This window comes from Saimiri boliviensis, chromosome 1 (assembly GCF_048565385.1).
Source record: "Saimiri boliviensis isolate mSaiBol1 chromosome 1, mSaiBol1.pri, whole genome shotgun sequence".
NCBI lineage: Eukaryota > Metazoa > Chordata > Mammalia > Primates > Cebidae > Saimiri > Saimiri boliviensis.
The window spans coordinates 251,172,457-251,188,651 of NC_133449.1; the positions used below are offsets into that span (position 1 = coordinate 251,172,457).

General features: G+C 45.0%; 1 pseudogene; it reads left to right on the plus strand.

The window, feature by feature from the left end:
- Positions 1-8,442: 8,442 nt before the first annotated feature.
- LOC101028368 (26S proteasome regulatory subunit 4 pseudogene) lies at positions 8,443-9,758 on the plus strand (annotated as a pseudogene).
- Positions 9,759-16,195: the final 6,437 nt, after the last annotated feature.

A 16,195-nucleotide genomic window follows, 5' to 3' on the forward strand; every position in this document is an offset into this window, starting at 1 on the left:
TAGGTAGAGGAAAGGATGGCTGTCTTACATATGTCTGACTTGGTGAGATTAATATTTCCCTTGGACATATGATGCTTAACAATCTCACTAAAACAACTTCAACAGGTTATTTCACTGTCATCTGCCTCAGGCCTGAAAAATCACAGTAAGAAGCTTATTCTATGGAAGATCTAATCAATGCAAAAAATCACTCAATACAAAAGCCAACGCAAAATCAATGCAAGACTAGCTAGATGACTGGATCCATGTAATCCCTGGATCTCCTGAATACCAGGAACTCTACTGACCTTCAGCTGCCCACCCACAGACAGGATGACACCCTGGGATTGATCAGCACCTGAAGCTTCCCTTCATGAACCCCTGACCACCCCCCTCTCATCTTATCCCTCCATATCTCCTCTTCTACCTCACAGATACCACAAGCCGCTGATCCTCTGTCTTCTAATCATCAACCTGCTCCAGGCTGAACTTCATTGTTGATCACAAGTCCTCTTCTCTCACAGATGCTTCAGCTCCCTGGTACCACAGTCCTTTTACTGCCCATGCCCAGCAAAACATCCAGGCTGGCCAGCAGCCCCATAACCAGCCTCAACTGCTCTTTTCACCCTGCCTGCTGAGGCCACCACAGCATCCTGGGTCTCCAGCATCTATCTGCCCACTAGTCCTTTGATTTGTCCAGCATGAACTCCCTCACCTTCACCAAGCGTCAGATCAGCCTTCACGTGACCTCCTTCTTTTGCATCACACCTGGCCTCCTAATGCACCAAAGACACCAAGGTGATCAAGAAGGACCCCCTTCACCTTCCTGCCCCCTTCACTCTAAGTACATTCACATTCACACTCATCCCTATTTCCTTTTCCCTAGCTGCTGCAGCTCAGATCTTCCTCTGCCTATTCAGAGTTAACCTTTACCCTGAGCCACATTTCTTTCTTTCCACCTCTCTCTGCTACAATCCCAGCCTCTTCCTTCCTCTGGGATACTGTCCCCCCAACAGCTTATAATTGTGGGAGCACTTCTTCAGGTCTGAAACACCCACCCCTTGACCAGGTGCTCCTCTAGCTTCTATCAAACCCCTTTCCTCCCCTTCTCACCCAAACTTTCAAAAATGTAGCCCACACTCTTTCTTCTTCCTCATTACCCATTCCGCAGTTGCTACAGCCTGGCTTCTGCCCTCCTTCCTCAGCTGAAACCAGTCTCCCAGGCTCCCATATGCCAGCTAGTAGGCACTTTTCTTCCTTCCCTCACCAGTTCTTCTGCTTTGTCCATGCTGTTGATGACTCGCTCCTGCTCAAAACTCCCCTGGCTTCTGTGACCCTACACTTTCATGATTCTCCTCCTGTTTCATTCATTCCTTCATTCAAAAAAAAGCAATCATTTATTAGCACTTACTACGTGCCAGGGATTGCAGGGATCTAGAGGTGGGGAAAGCAGACACAATGCCTGTTTCTATAGAGCACACTGTCTAGTGGGAGAGACAACAATAAACAGGCCAGAAAACAGACAGTCAATTCTTGTTATTCAGCCTAGTTATGGTCTAGTCTATAAAGTCTCCACAGACAACGAATTAGTGAACACTGAATCACTGCTCCTTGGAAAAGCCCGGTTCCTTCCAGCCTCTGGCCACAACATTTCATAAACTAATCAATACATGACCTTGTTTCATATGTGTTTCTTTTAGAGACACATTATTTTATGCATATTTGTGAGCAATTAATTGTTTGCAGCACTTTTTAATAATAAAACACTAGCTGAGAAGACTTTAACATTTTTCCTGATCCTGAGTAACAAGATTTCTCCCAGGTAAGAGTCTCTCTGTTCATCATAATCATTTCCTGAGCTGCTTTCTCATCTTGCCCTAGCATTCAGGACCAGTGGCCTTGGATTGATGCTTTTATTAATTTGCTGGATTTATTCAGTCTCTCTCGCTGTCTCTCACTTTCTCTCTCTCTCACACACACATACACACATGCACACACACACACACACACACATCCCAAAACACAAAATACATACACATTTAGCATTTTTCAACTCAAGTCAAATTATTGGAGCTTGTGTCTCATTATCATCCTACAAATCGTCTTGACACATTTATTTCTGCTTCTCTAACTTGAATTTCCATGATGCTGATATAGTTTGACTGTGTCCCCACCCAAATTTCAACTTGACTTGTATCTCCCAGAATTCCCATGTGCTGTGGGAGGGACCCAGGGGAAGTAATTGAATCATGGGGGCGGGGGGTGCTGGTCTTTCCCGTGCTATTCTCATGATAGTGAGTCTCATGAGATCTGATGGGTTTAGCAGAGGTTTATGCTTTTGTTTCTCTCTCATTCTCTTGCTGCTGCTATGTACGAAGTGCCTTCTTCCTCCCACCACGATTCTGAGGCCTCCCCAGCCATGTGGAACTGTAAGTCCAATTAAACCTCTTTTTGTTCCCAGTTCTGGGTATGTCTTTATCAGCAGTGTGGAAATGGATTAATATAGATGCTGTGTTTAAACGTCAACCCGACACATCATATTTTCCTGAGAATCAAGATGGAATTGCATTAGCCAGAGGTGAATGTGAAGATCACTGTGGATTCAGCAAGGGGCAGAAGTGTGGAAATGAGAGTGCCTCCAGAGTCAGACAGACCGGGAAAAGATTATGACTGCCATTGCTAACTGAGGCCTCAGCTTAGGCACTTTCCTTTTCTGAGCCTCAACTGGCTCATCCACAAAGCGGGAGTAAAGCATCTCAAAAGAATGCTGTGAAGATTAGATATATATTGAATGCAAGTTCCTTGGCACAGAGTCAGGACTCAATTAATTCTACTTTCTCCCCCTTCAGACTTACTCAGTTCTCAGGATGATCTCTGTGCCCACCTTCCTGGGGCAATTTTTTGGGCCCACTGGCATACGAGCTGGTATTAAGAGCATCTTTCCGAACTGCAGAGGAGGAAATTCTCATGGCTTCAGCACGGAATGAGAGCACTCAAAGAGGAGGCAGGAATCTTGAGAAAAGAAGAAAGGGGAGGTGAGACGAGAGGCAGTTTCTAGCATCATGGGGAGGGGAAGAGGAGACCGCAGCAAGGCACTGTGACGGCAAAGAAAGAGCTGGGAGTTAAAGAGGGGAGCCGGCGGAGAGAGGCAACCAACCAAAGCAGAGAAAGCAAGTGACTGTCACCATAGGGGCCACCGTCTCTCCACTCCTGGAAGGAGTCAAGCACCTCCTCAGACTGAGCTTACAAGAAGGTGACACAGCAGGGGAGGCTCTGGACAGCCTCATCAGGGTCCGGGGCCCCCAGCCAAGAAGGAGCCGCTAGGAAATCTATTCCCGTGGCTGGGCTACTGAACCCCGAGTGTGTAGACATATGGAGCAAAAGAGAGCATCAGACGAAAGAGGGAACCCAACTCTCAGGCCTGGCTGGCATGTGGGTCTAAACTCCAACTGCGTTTAATATAAGGGTCCAGATTTAAGTAAAAAACGGACATGCCTCCTGCATGATAGTACTTACAGACACGTGGCACACAAAAACTGCTTAGCGCCAATGGAGATACGCAAGGGCTCCTTTCCATTACATTTCCACTCCGCAGGAATCCACAGCCATGGGATTCAGAGCCCCTGGTTCAATATAAGTGCAACTTCATGAGGGAGAATGAAAACCCCAAAATTCATATCAAGGCCCTCTCTTTTCCAGGTTTACAAAGGGAGAATTGGGGTCCTCGTGTCAATTCTTTCAAGGGAAAGGACCACCTCCTCCCCTTTCCCTCTGGCTCCCGAGCAGCACAATCTGACCCTCATAATTACATTCTTGCCTCACTTGGATTTATTCCCGTTTATTCCCCACCCCCATCCCCCACTTTGCCAAATTCCTCTTCCTGATGAGTCAGGGATTAAAAATGCTTGGCATCCTTGCTGAATAAATAGTATTTGTCCACAGTGACACTGATCAGTCACAAACTGCCTTTGTTCTGTGATGAGGAGCTTGAGCACACAACTTGCAAGTTGTCCATCCAGGACTCTGGTCCTTTATGGGCATCACACCCATGCTCTTGGCATGGTGTGTTTATATCCTGTTTCAACTAGCTAGGCTGGCTTGCACAGAGGGAAGGACTGAAGGTAGCGGGAGAAAGGGAGAAAAGGAGGGAGGGGAGACACACGTGTGCTGGTTTTATGCAGATCTTCTCCCATCAAATCATACTTGTCACGTACATAGGATCAGTCCCTGCTTACAGATCCAGAGAAATTAAGTCACTTACCAGATTTGCAAGGGTTAGAAAAGGTAGAATTTGAACTCTTCTATTCTGAGTGGGAGCCTGTCATTCTTTGCACCACATCAAGCCACTGATGGAAGTGAGCAGGCAATTGACTGAAATTGATGGCCATGCTGCCAGCCTCCAGGCCTTAAGAAATGGTCTGCCCCAGAGAGAATGGAAGTTGCAGTGGGCGTCAGATAGCACGCTCCTCTTTCCCCTCGGCCTCTGGCGTCAGGCCGGCCCAGAGGGAGATCTGTTGTTTCCAGCAGCTCTGGGAGAGACATTTCTCTCGGAGCGGTGGACACAGCAGTGTCCTGTTACTTACCTGCAAGTTCCACTGGGACGTGGCAGCCATGCAAGGATTGCTTACTTCCCTTAGCAGGCCTTGACCATTGCAGGCGCTCACATTAGCTTAGGAAACTCTGCCATATGGGCTTCTTATGTCTCCCGCCTTTCACAGCTTCAGGCACCTCTTCAAATGCTTTTTAAATTCAGCTGGCATGGTGGCTCACAACTGTAATCCCAGCACTTTGGGAGGCTGAAGAGGGCAGTTCGCTTGAGCCCAGGAGTTTGAGACCAGCCTGGGCAACATGGTGAAACCCTGTGTCTACAAAAAACACAAAAATTAGCCGGGTATGGTGGTGCATGCCTGTGGTCCGAGCTACTCAGGAGGCTGAAGTGGGAGGATCACCTGAGCCCAGGAGGTTGAGGCTTCAGTGAGCGATGATGGTGCCACTGCATGCCAGTCTGAGTGACAGAGTGAGACTCCATTTCAAAAATAAATTAAATAAATAAATGAATTCAGAGCATCACGGGCATTCACTCCTGAAGATTCCATTTGTGCTTAGGTGCAATATTTTACAGACGGGATGAACAAGGCTCAGAGAAGGGAAGAGACTTCCTCAAGGTTACATGGCAAATGAATGACAGAATGAGGGCCAGAATCAAGGTCCCTGACTATTCTCCAGTCACTCAGCAGACATTCACTGAGTGCTTAGAATCTGCTAGGCACCACTCCGGGTGCCAGGTGTCCATTGCTGCCCTTAGAAGCAAGCTGCGCTGCTCTCGCTGGGGCTTCCCTGCTCCCCTCTCCTGGATGCTTTTCATTCCCAACCCCAAAGTCTAACCCCGAGACCTCCAGGGCCACTCACCACAGCATTCCTGAAGACTTAGAAGAGGTGCTTTTGTGTGCAGCCTTTTCCTCCAAGACCCTGGAATGCACGTTCGCAGGACTTGCTGATTTATAGCCATGTTGCCTTTCAAAGAATTCCCCAGCCTGTGTTAAGTCAACAGATTTGAGAAAGGGCTTGTTAAAAGTTCTGTCACGGGAGCCAGTTGTTCCTTGTGTTCGCAGGATGCTTTCTTTAACCCTGGGCCCGACTCGGGCCAGTAACAGCACACACTGGGCCTGCGACTGCTCAGGATCTGTGTGTAAGACATGGAAACTCTCTGTCATATAAACGTATTTAGTGCCATATCCAACCGTGCCCCTCCCTCAAAAGCCCTAAGCCTCTATTCTCTTATTTATCACTCTGTTTCCTACAATGTACTGCCTTAATAGTTTTTGCGATCACATTAGCCTATTTTCTATTTTTATCCTCTTGTCATTCTGTTCATCAACTGGGAGCAGTGGCCACATCCTGTTTGTACGTGCTGGCCTTTCTGAAAAGAATTCATTCATTCATTCATTCATTCATTCATTCATTCATATACCCATCCAGTCAATTATCCAGGCTCTGTCCTGGGAACTGAGGATATAGCAACAGAGAAATAAAGATGGCTGCTGCCCCCCGGGTGCATTGCCCAGATGGTCGCTCATTCCCCAGCTTCCAGGAGTGTTGCTGGCTAACAACCCACACCGAGCCCTCCCTAGGAATTGCCCCTAGCCAAAGGGAGCTGTGTTCTCTTCCTGGGGACACTTTGCATCCAATGGCTGGCTGATTTGGAGCCCACCCACTTCCTCTCAATTCAGGACATCCCCAGGCACTTCCCCAGCTTCAGGGCTCCCTTGGGAATCAGTGGAGACCTCTGTTGCAATTGCATTACAGTCAAAGTTCCCTCTGCCCAGTCTTGCTTCCTTTACACCCTATGGCTGCTGTTCCTGAGAGCACCCGCCCCGCTCTCCCACAATAAGCCTCCTTGCACACAAATCCCCAGCTCAGAGTTTTGTTCCCAGAGAAGTCATCCTATGACACCTGCTATCATGAAGTTTATATACTAGAGCAGGGCAACAGAAAATAAACACAATAAATAGTAACACAGCTATGTGAAAAGTGACATTGCTGTGGGAAAAAGTAGAGTGGACTCAGGGGATCAGGGATACAGAATGAGAAGATTATTAGTTTTTCATATTTGATAAAATGATTGGAATAGGCCTCTCTGAGAATGTGACATTTGAGCAAAGACTTGAAATTAGCAAGCGGAATGTCCAAAAGCTCTTGGATCCAAAATTCCTCCTGGATCAGTCACAATATTCCAGAGAAACAGAACCAATAGGATGTGAGTGTGTATATATATGTGTGTGTGTGTGTGTGTGTGTGTGTGTACATGCATACACACTACGATCTGTTTCAAGTAATTGGCTCATGGGATTGTGGAGCCCGGCAAATCTGAAGTCTGCAGGGAAGGCCAGCAGCTGGAATAGGTGGGAGTTGATGCTTTAGTCTTAGGCAGAATTTCTTCTTCTCTGGGAAACCTCAACGTTTCTCATTTCTTTTTTTTTCTTTTCTTTTTTTTTTTTTTTTTTTTTGTATTTTAGGTTCTGCAGTTCATGCAGGATTGATGCATAGGTACATACATGGCAATGTGGTTTGCTGCCTCCTTCCCCCCAAATCACCTATATCTGTTATTTCTCCCCATGTTATCCCTCCCCAACCTTCCTATCCCCCACTGTCCCTCCCCATCCCCCACCAACAGACCCCAGTGTGTGATGCTCCCCTCCCTGTGTCCATGTGTTCTCATTGTTCAGCACCCACCTATGAGTGAGAACATGCAGTGTTTGATTTTCTGTTCTTGTGTCAGTTTGCTGAGAATGATGGTTTCCAGATTTATCCATGTCCCTACAAAGGATACAAACTCATCATTTTTTATGGCCGCATAGTATTCCATGGTGTATATGTGCCACATTTGGTTTGGTTCCAGGTCTTTGCTATTGTAAACAGTGTTGCAATGATCATATGTGTGCATGTGTCTTTATAATAGCATGATTTATAATCCCTTGGATATATACCCAGTAATGGGATTGCTGGGTCAAATGGCATTTCTGATTCTAGATCCTTGAGGAATCGCCACACTGTCTTCCGCAACGATCGAACTAACTTACACTCCCACCAACAGTGTAAAAGTGTTCCTATTTCTCCACATCCTCTCCAGCATCGGTTGTCTCCGGATTTTTTAATGATTAAAGCCTTCAGCAGATTAGGTGAGGCCCAAGCACATTATGAAACATAATCTGGGCCAGGGGCAGTGGCTCATGCATGTCATCCCAGCATTTTGGGAGGCCAAGGCAAGCGGATCACAAGGTCAGGAGTTTGAGACCAGCCTGGTCAACATAGTGAAACCCTGTCTCTAGTAAAAATACAAAAAAAAACAAAAAACAATTAGCCAGGTGTGATGGCAGGTGCCTGTAATCCCAACTACTCAGGAGGCTGAGGCAGGAAAATCGCTTGAACCTGGGAGGAGGAGGTTGCAGTAAGCTGAGATTGTGCCACCACACTCCAGCCCAGGTGACAGTGCAAGACTCTGTATCAAAAATAAATAAATAAATAAATAAGATAATCTGCTTTACTTATAGTCTACTATTTGTGGATGTTCATCACATCCCCAAAATACCTTCACAGTAGCACCTAGGTTCGTATTTGATTAAGCACTGGGTACAATAGCCTAGCCAAGCTGGCACAGGAACCTGACAATCACAGCTACTCTGTCCCACACATACACGTCCCAACACCTTTCCCTGCTCTACTTTTCTCCTTAACACCCATTAAGAGCTGACACTCTGCGTATTTTACCCTCCCCAGTGTCTTAAGCCAAGCCCACTTTATTCATTTATGTAGTACCTATTTATTCTCTTGAAAACATGTAAGTTGGTCGCCTTCCAGTGTGAGTATCCTCAAGAGAAAATACCCATCAAAAAATAAGGACTTAAAAATGATAGTTGAGGTCGAGGAACCTCCAGCAGTGGCAGCTCAAGTGGCCAAGACAAGATGGGTCAAAGTCAGGGTGCTGGTCCTGGTCCTGGTGGTGGCAAGAAGGATAACAAGGACAAGAAAAATAAATACTAACCTCCTGTACCAACTAGAGTAGCGAAAAAGAAGAAAACAGAAAGCAGATGCTGCCAGCAAACTGCCATGGTGACACCTCACACTCAGTGCCGGTTAAAATTACTGTAGTTACAGAGAATTAAAGACTATCTTCTCATGGAGGAAGATTCATTAGAAATCAAGAACAAATGAAACCATTAGAAGAAAAGCAAGAGGAGGAAAGATCAAAAGTGGAGGGTGGACCCCAAGCTGAGAGGTAACCCAATATCAGTAGGAACCTTGGAAAGATCATCAGTGACAATCATGCTATCGTGTCTACGTCTTCAGTGTTCTTTCATTTGTAAGCAAGGATCTGCTGGAACCTGGCTGCTGGGTTCTGCTCAGACACAGGGTGCATGCCGTGATGGGGTGCTGATGGATAACACAGATCCCCTGGTCACAGTGATGAAGGTGGAGAAGGTCCCCCAGGAGACCTATGCCAAATGTTGCAGAGGGGGTGGACAACCAAATTCAGGAAATTAAGGAAATCTGTGGAACTTCATCTCACCATCCTGAATATCATGAAGACGGTGTTCTTATGTAATATTGAGAAAGGGACCATTCTCCATGGTCCGTCCACCTGGCACAGGTAAAACCTTGTTAGCCAAAGCAGGAGCAAACTAAACCTCAGCCACTTTCTTGAGAGTGGCTAGCTCTGAACTCATTCAGAAGTACCTAGGTGGTGGACCCAAACTTATACAGGAACTGCTTCGAGTTGCTGAAGAACATGCACCGTCCATCGTGTTTATTGATGAAATTGATGTCACTGGCACAAAAAGATACGACTCAAATTCTGGTGGTGAGAGAGAAATTCAGCGAACAATGTTGGAACTGTTGTACCAGTTGGATGGATTTGATTCTAGGGAAGATGTGAAAGTTATCATGGCCACAAACCAATAGAAACTTCGGATCCAGCACTTATCAGACCAGCCTGCCTTGACAAGAGGATCGAGTTCCACCCACCTGATGGGAGCACTAAGAAGCGCATCTTTCAGATTCACACAAGCAGGATGATGCTGGCTGATGATGTAATCCTGGACGACTTGATCATGGCTAAGGATGACCTCTCTGATGCTGACATCCAGGCAATCTGTACAGAGGCTGATCTGATGGCCTTAAGAGAACACAGAATCAAAGTAACAAATGAAGACTTCAGAAAATCTAAAGAAAATGTTCTTTATAAGAAACAGGAAAGCACCCCTAAGGGGTACTATCTCTAGTGAATCACAGCTGCTGTCAGGAAAATGGTTGGAAGATTTCCCAAACCCTGAAAGGGATGAGGTTGGGGGAGTTACCCAGAGGAGTCCCTGTTCCTGTTGATTTTTATTAGCAAAACATCCTGTGTGTATTTTGGAGTACAGTGTCTAAGTGCCCAATGGGTGGCCTCTGTTAGTCACTGTGCAGCACCCTCCTTCGAAATAAAGTGTTCTCTTTCACCAAAAAAAAAAGGAAGAATGAAATGATAGTCGATGCTAAACAAGAGGCAGACTCAGGTGGGTAACATGAAAGGAGCTGGTTAATGTCTCAAGTTAATGGGGTGAGAGATTTCAAAGGAGGATGAAACTGACTTGAGAAGGATTTTTTACATTTCTGAGGTTTCATCTGAGAAAGCAAGCCACATGAGCACAAAATGAGTTTACAAGAGCAGCAAACAGAACCAAACCTGAAAGCACTGCTAGTCTCTGTGCTGGGTCTATTTGAGCACCTTGATGCCAACTCTCTAAGCCTGGGTGGGACGTAGGCTTACCTAGAGTTTCTTTACTTTTTAAGTGTGTACTATCTGACGACCCCTTCTCTCTCATCAGGTTCAGCTTTGTCTGATCAGTACCTAAGGCAAATGTTGGCCTCACAAACTTTTCCAAACAACCAAGCATTTAATAAGAATATCAACTCTGGCCGGGCGCGGTGGCTCAAGCCTGTAATCCCAGCACTTTGGGAGGCCGAGGCGGGTGGATCACGAGGTCAAGAGGTCGAGACCATCCTGGTCAACATGGTGAAACCCCGTCTCTACTAATGGTGCAAAAAATTAGCTGAGCATGGTGGCGCGTGCCTGTAATCCCAGCTACTCAGGAGGCTGAGGCAGGAGAATTGCCTGAACCCAGGAGGCGGAGGTTGCGGTGAGCCGAGATCGCGCCATTGCACTCCAGCCTGGGTAACAAGGGCGAAACTCCGTCTCAAAAAAAAAAAAAAAAAAAAAAAAAAGAATATCAACTCTGGCTCATGCAAAAATGGATGACTTATAGAAATAATGGGGATGGAAAGAGGTATTCTTGTCATCTGATCATCCCTTTTTCTGGAAAATTTGAATATTTTCCATAAAATTATTATACAATTATTCACTTTAAAGCTGGTCTCAAATGTCCATAGAGGCTCAGTCATGAACAAGTATTCACTGAGGCTTCACACTGTCTGGGCATGTCAGGAAACGTCCATGGAATAAATAGACATGGACACACATCTATGAGAACTTAGCTAGTTAGTCAAAGCAATGCGTGTCCAAATATAACCTGGAAATCTGTCCCATGAGGACTCAGAAGCAGGAGAGAAAATGTCACTATGAACTGATGTGGGTGGAAAATGCTTCATGATGGAAGGCAAATAGAACTCAGGCAGGGAAGAGGGAAGAAGGGCCTCTGGGTGGGAAAGCGCCCAGAGCAAAGGTACCCAGGTGGGAATGCGCATGCATATTAGGAGGCAGGATTCCCCCATTATGCCTAAGGATCGAGGAGGTATGAGCAATGTAAGAGCTGCAGATGTTTTCAAATGTAGAATTAGAATATATAAAGGAATAAGGTTTATAAGATTTATAAAAGTATTCCTATAAGTTCTTCTAAAATTAACAAACATTTGGTTTAAGATCTAACAAATCACTCTTTTTAAAAAGAACAAAATTATATGAGAAAAGAATCCTCTCCCCTCATTGTATGAGCCGTGAATTCTCCATTGTTCTCTGCGTGTTGGTTATTTATCTATTGTCTCTTAGATCCAAACCCACCTTTCTACACTCTCCTTTTGGATATGCTCAGCCATCTGGGGCATTCCCCATAATGCTGCCAGCAGGAGCTTTACAGCCTGACTGGAGGGTGGCCGGAAGGAAAGGAATCCTCCTTCCTGGTTTTTGCACTTTCTGGGAGTGTCTCTCCAGCGGCAGTTTTGCTCCAACAGCATAGTTGGCTCCAGCTTTCAGCAGCCTGGAACCAGCCTCCCATTCCCCCTCACCTAGCAGCAGCCAGGTGATGTCCATCTCCAGGGGGTTGAGCTCAGTCCACAGATCCCTCTCTGAGCCATCTGGTTCTGCTAACTCTACCTCTTGACAGCTGTTTCCCCAGGCCTAGAGTGGGTAACTGCTTTGTCAAATTTCATTGTTTTAAAGGTAAGCTCATATAACATAAAATTCACTGTTTGAAAGTGTACAATCTAGTGGTTATTAGCATATTCATAATGTTGTGTGACCATTACCATTATCTAATTCTACTACGTCTTCACCACTCCAAAAAGAAACCCTGTATCTCCCAATTACCATCAATTACCGTTTTTTACTTTGCAGTCAATAAGTGTTTCCTGGAGAGACACTCCTAGACTACGTAACTATCCCATTCTTTACTCAACTTTCACCCTCCAGTTTTCAAATCTATTGATGCATTTTGCCTAAAGTAATTACTATGATTCTCAAATTGCGCTAAGTCCTTAGTTTTTTCAACATTCATTACCTGGCATTCTTCTGTAGGAAAGGGCATTCTCTTTCCATTTACATGTTCATTTGCTTATTATATCAGGATAGACTCATGGATATCTATATTAATCAATGGGATACAATCTGATGCTGAGGTTACTTGGACACACAAATCATCCCAGATTGGGCCAGCTGGCACCCCTTCCAGCTGTCCTGTGTGCTCTATGTCGCCATCATTCTTTGGTTACTTTCTTACCTCCTCGTCCACCTGTGAGATCGGCCATGTCTCCAAGGAATTCTGGTCCATATACATGGAAAATGGTATAATATTTAGAAACCAAATTCTAGTTAGGTTCTTTGTTATTCAATCTCACTACTCCCAAACTCTCTCTAGTAAAAAGCTAGGAAATGTATTTGTGTACATGCATGCATGTGTATACATACGCACACATGAAGATATAAAGTGTGTGCACACACTCACAGAAATGTACATCAATGTTTTATTTATCTAACCCCACATAGTGCAAACTCTAAATTTACACTGAAACTTTTCATTCTAATCCCGTAGACCACAGGGTTCATTCTAGTTTTCTCCTTTTCTGTATTTATTACTCTCTTTTCTTGCAGTGAGAAACCTGGCTCCCACCACCTCATTATAATGACTTACTTCCTTAGCCCTCCTTCCTAAAGCTTTTACTCCATCTCTCAAGCCCAGAGAGCTGCCACCCCCATTTAGCCATCTTCCTTGCATGGCCAGAAACCCCATGGGGCCAATAATCTATTTGAAAACATTTCATTAATGATAAAAATATATATTGTGATCTAATGACTTGAACCTATTTCCCTTGCAGAAAGTGCTGCAAATGTTATAATACACAAACTCCTTGAACATGTGTGTCTTCCAGGAATTTTGATAGACTGGCCAGAGTGAAAGTTAGTCTATGGATGTGACAGAGTGTTTCCTCTAAGGAAAGCTAACTTTATGCCTTTAAATCCATGAGTTGTACATGTACATGACATGAGCAAACACATATTAACAATTCCTGGTGGCCACTGTTTTTATTCTGGGTTTTTGCTTCATAAGAGTGATAAATCTGATGTTACAAACTTTCTAAGGAAGCTCACATTTTTCCTAAGATCAAAATTGAAAGGAAAAAGAGGGTGCACGGCTTCATGAGCCGCTCAGCATTGCAATTCAACTGTTAAAAATTACAAACAAAAATTGTATTTAATTTCTTGCTTGCCCTTAAAAGGAAAGGTACCTTTATAGGATTGTTGACTGTAGTTTCTGGAATGGCTCATACTGGAAGATCCTCTCAGCTAATCAGACATTATTCCTTTTTCTTTTCACTAGATGCATTGTGACCTGAACATGAATATACATGGTGCCAAGTAATTTGGTTTTGTTTTTGATTTTTTTTTTTTTTTTTTTTGAGACAAGGTCTTGCTCTGTCACTCAGGTTGGAGTGCAGTGGCACAATCATGGCTCACTACCACCTCAAGGGCTTAAGTGATCTTCCTGCCTCGGCCTCCCAAGTAGCTGGTGTGTGCCACCACACCCAGCCAAATTTTTTCATTTTGTATAGAGACGGGTCCCACTATGTTGCCCAGACTGGTCTCAAACTTCTCAACTAAAGTGATCCTTCCACCTCAGCCTCCCAAACTGTTGGGATTATAGGCGTGAACCACCAGGCCTGACCAGCAGATTACTCTTAAACCTGTCCTGGGGTCATGATGTACTCATAGTGTTTAACAATTAGCTTTCTGGGACGCTACAAGAAGTGACATAGTCCTGATTTGCCATAAGTGCCCATTTTTGTAGCATAAATACTCCCACCGTGGCCAACGTCAAGCTGCCAACATGACATCACTTAACTAGGGGCTAGGAAGAGACAGCACAACTGACTCTCATGAGCTTGTGTGAGCCACCTCCAGCCCGGATGCCCACGTGTACCTGTACACCAACCAGACCCACCCACCCACTTAAGCATTGACTCCAAACTGCTAGTGACCTAAAACAAAGTTCTGCACACTCGTGAGATAAGGGTTCAGGAAATAGGCTACAGCCCATGATTTCGGGTGTTCACAGGCTAAACTCAGACGACTGTCCTGTATCCATGATCAGCGGAAAGATTCTTGCCGGGAGCAAGAGAAATGGGAAGAAAACAAGTGAAAGAAAAAATCAGCAAACTGTCTTGAAGTCAAAACCGAGCTTGCAGTACAGCGTAGCGATCACCGACCTCCCATGTTTTCACAGTGCTGCTCTGCCTGGAGGGAAGTGCCAGCTTTAAAGGAGGTCCAGCTGGTCTCCCGTGAGCAGGATTTGCCGGCTGAGGGTTAAAGGTGCTCTAAGCCATGGAGCACCTCTGACCCCCACTGGCTGCTGCGGTGCGTTGCATCTCGGAGATGGCCGAGGCCCCTCAGGATGCTGCTGCCCTTTCCTAACCACAGGTGACCAGTTTCTCCTTTGCTGTATTGTCAGGACTTTCCTACCAAGTGCCATCCATATCTTATCCATCACCTTTGAAATAGTTTTGCTCTTTTTATTTACTTCTCCTCTGGGGTGGTGGATATTTCTAAGTCAGTGTATAATGCATGGATTTTATTTTCATTTTCGTTTGATCAGAAAACGAGTCAAGAGAAGATATGAGGTTGTTGCATATGTGGTTAATATTCCTTTCTCTGTCTCATCCTTTTGGTGGCAATCACCAGGAGTTGCTTCTTTTTGCACAAGAAGTCCTTCGCCACCTATTCTGTGTCATCATCTGAAGCGCATGCTCTCTTGTGGTCCCTTTGATAGAGCAAGAGCACCAGCCACAGCAACAAAACATGCCCCACGTCTCTGGAGGGAGCCTGGGCAGTTAATGAACACTAGGGCCAATGGACCACAAAGCCCAATCCGTAATCAGAGGCCTGCATCAATTGCGCACACCCAAGTGCCTGATTCCATCAGTTCACTCTGGTATCTGTATGGTGTCTCTCTATTTGTATGATACCTTGGTAATCTGACTCATGAATTAGGCCAAACCAAAGCAAGCTGGGGGGAAGGCAGTGTATTTTTGGGTAAAGAACCTGCCTTCCAGTGCGTTTGCTCTAACCTTAGCAATCTCCACGGATTTCCAGCCTTTTTCTAAAAACAAAACAATAGTTGTATACTGCAGGTATTCCTCAAAGGAGTTATTTTTTCCAGCACCCTGTATTAAATTAATTTTGATTTTGCATCTACTCTCATCATGTTAGATCATAACCTGAGTGTGGCTTCCGTTTGCTGAGCAAGAATAGTCTTGCCTTGCTATGTATCACTTTCAAATATAAAATTCTGGGCTTCTTATTCTAAAGAACTGATTTCTGCTCTTGTTTCTCATGGCCAGCAGAGGGACTCCAGAGTAACCCTCAGACAGAGCATGAGATTAGGCCACTTTGTGGTGGTGAAAGATCCCCCAGCTCTCTAGGGAAGTGACATTTAACCCTAGGGTTTCCCAGCACACACACAAAAGGCTTAAGAAATAGAGCCAAGTCTCTCAGGACCACAGGTAACAATAATCTTTACCTGGGGCTGAGAAGAGCTTTGCAATCACATCTACCCCTGTCAGGGAGAAAGAAAGCCGGTTAGTGCTTCTTTTAAGAATTGTGAAAACTGAAGGAGAAAAGAAGCAGAACCCTGGACGGGAGCCATTATTCCTTGACACTGCAGCTCTTCAGAGCCACTGAAAGGTGATATTTGGGAGACCAAGGACCAACTCAAGCTCATTACGTTTTCTTGGCTGATAAACTTTACAAATGTCCTAGTCATCACTAAAATTATTTTGTCACTTATCACATTTTTCTCCTTTTTTTTCCGAATCTTATAGACAATGAGTAAATTGTATAGGAAAAAACTCTTTGTTTTAATAAAATGTGTATTATAGCCGAGCACAGTGGCGCACACCTGTAACCCCAGCACTTTGGGAGGCCAAGGCAGGCAAATCACTTGAGCTCAGGAGT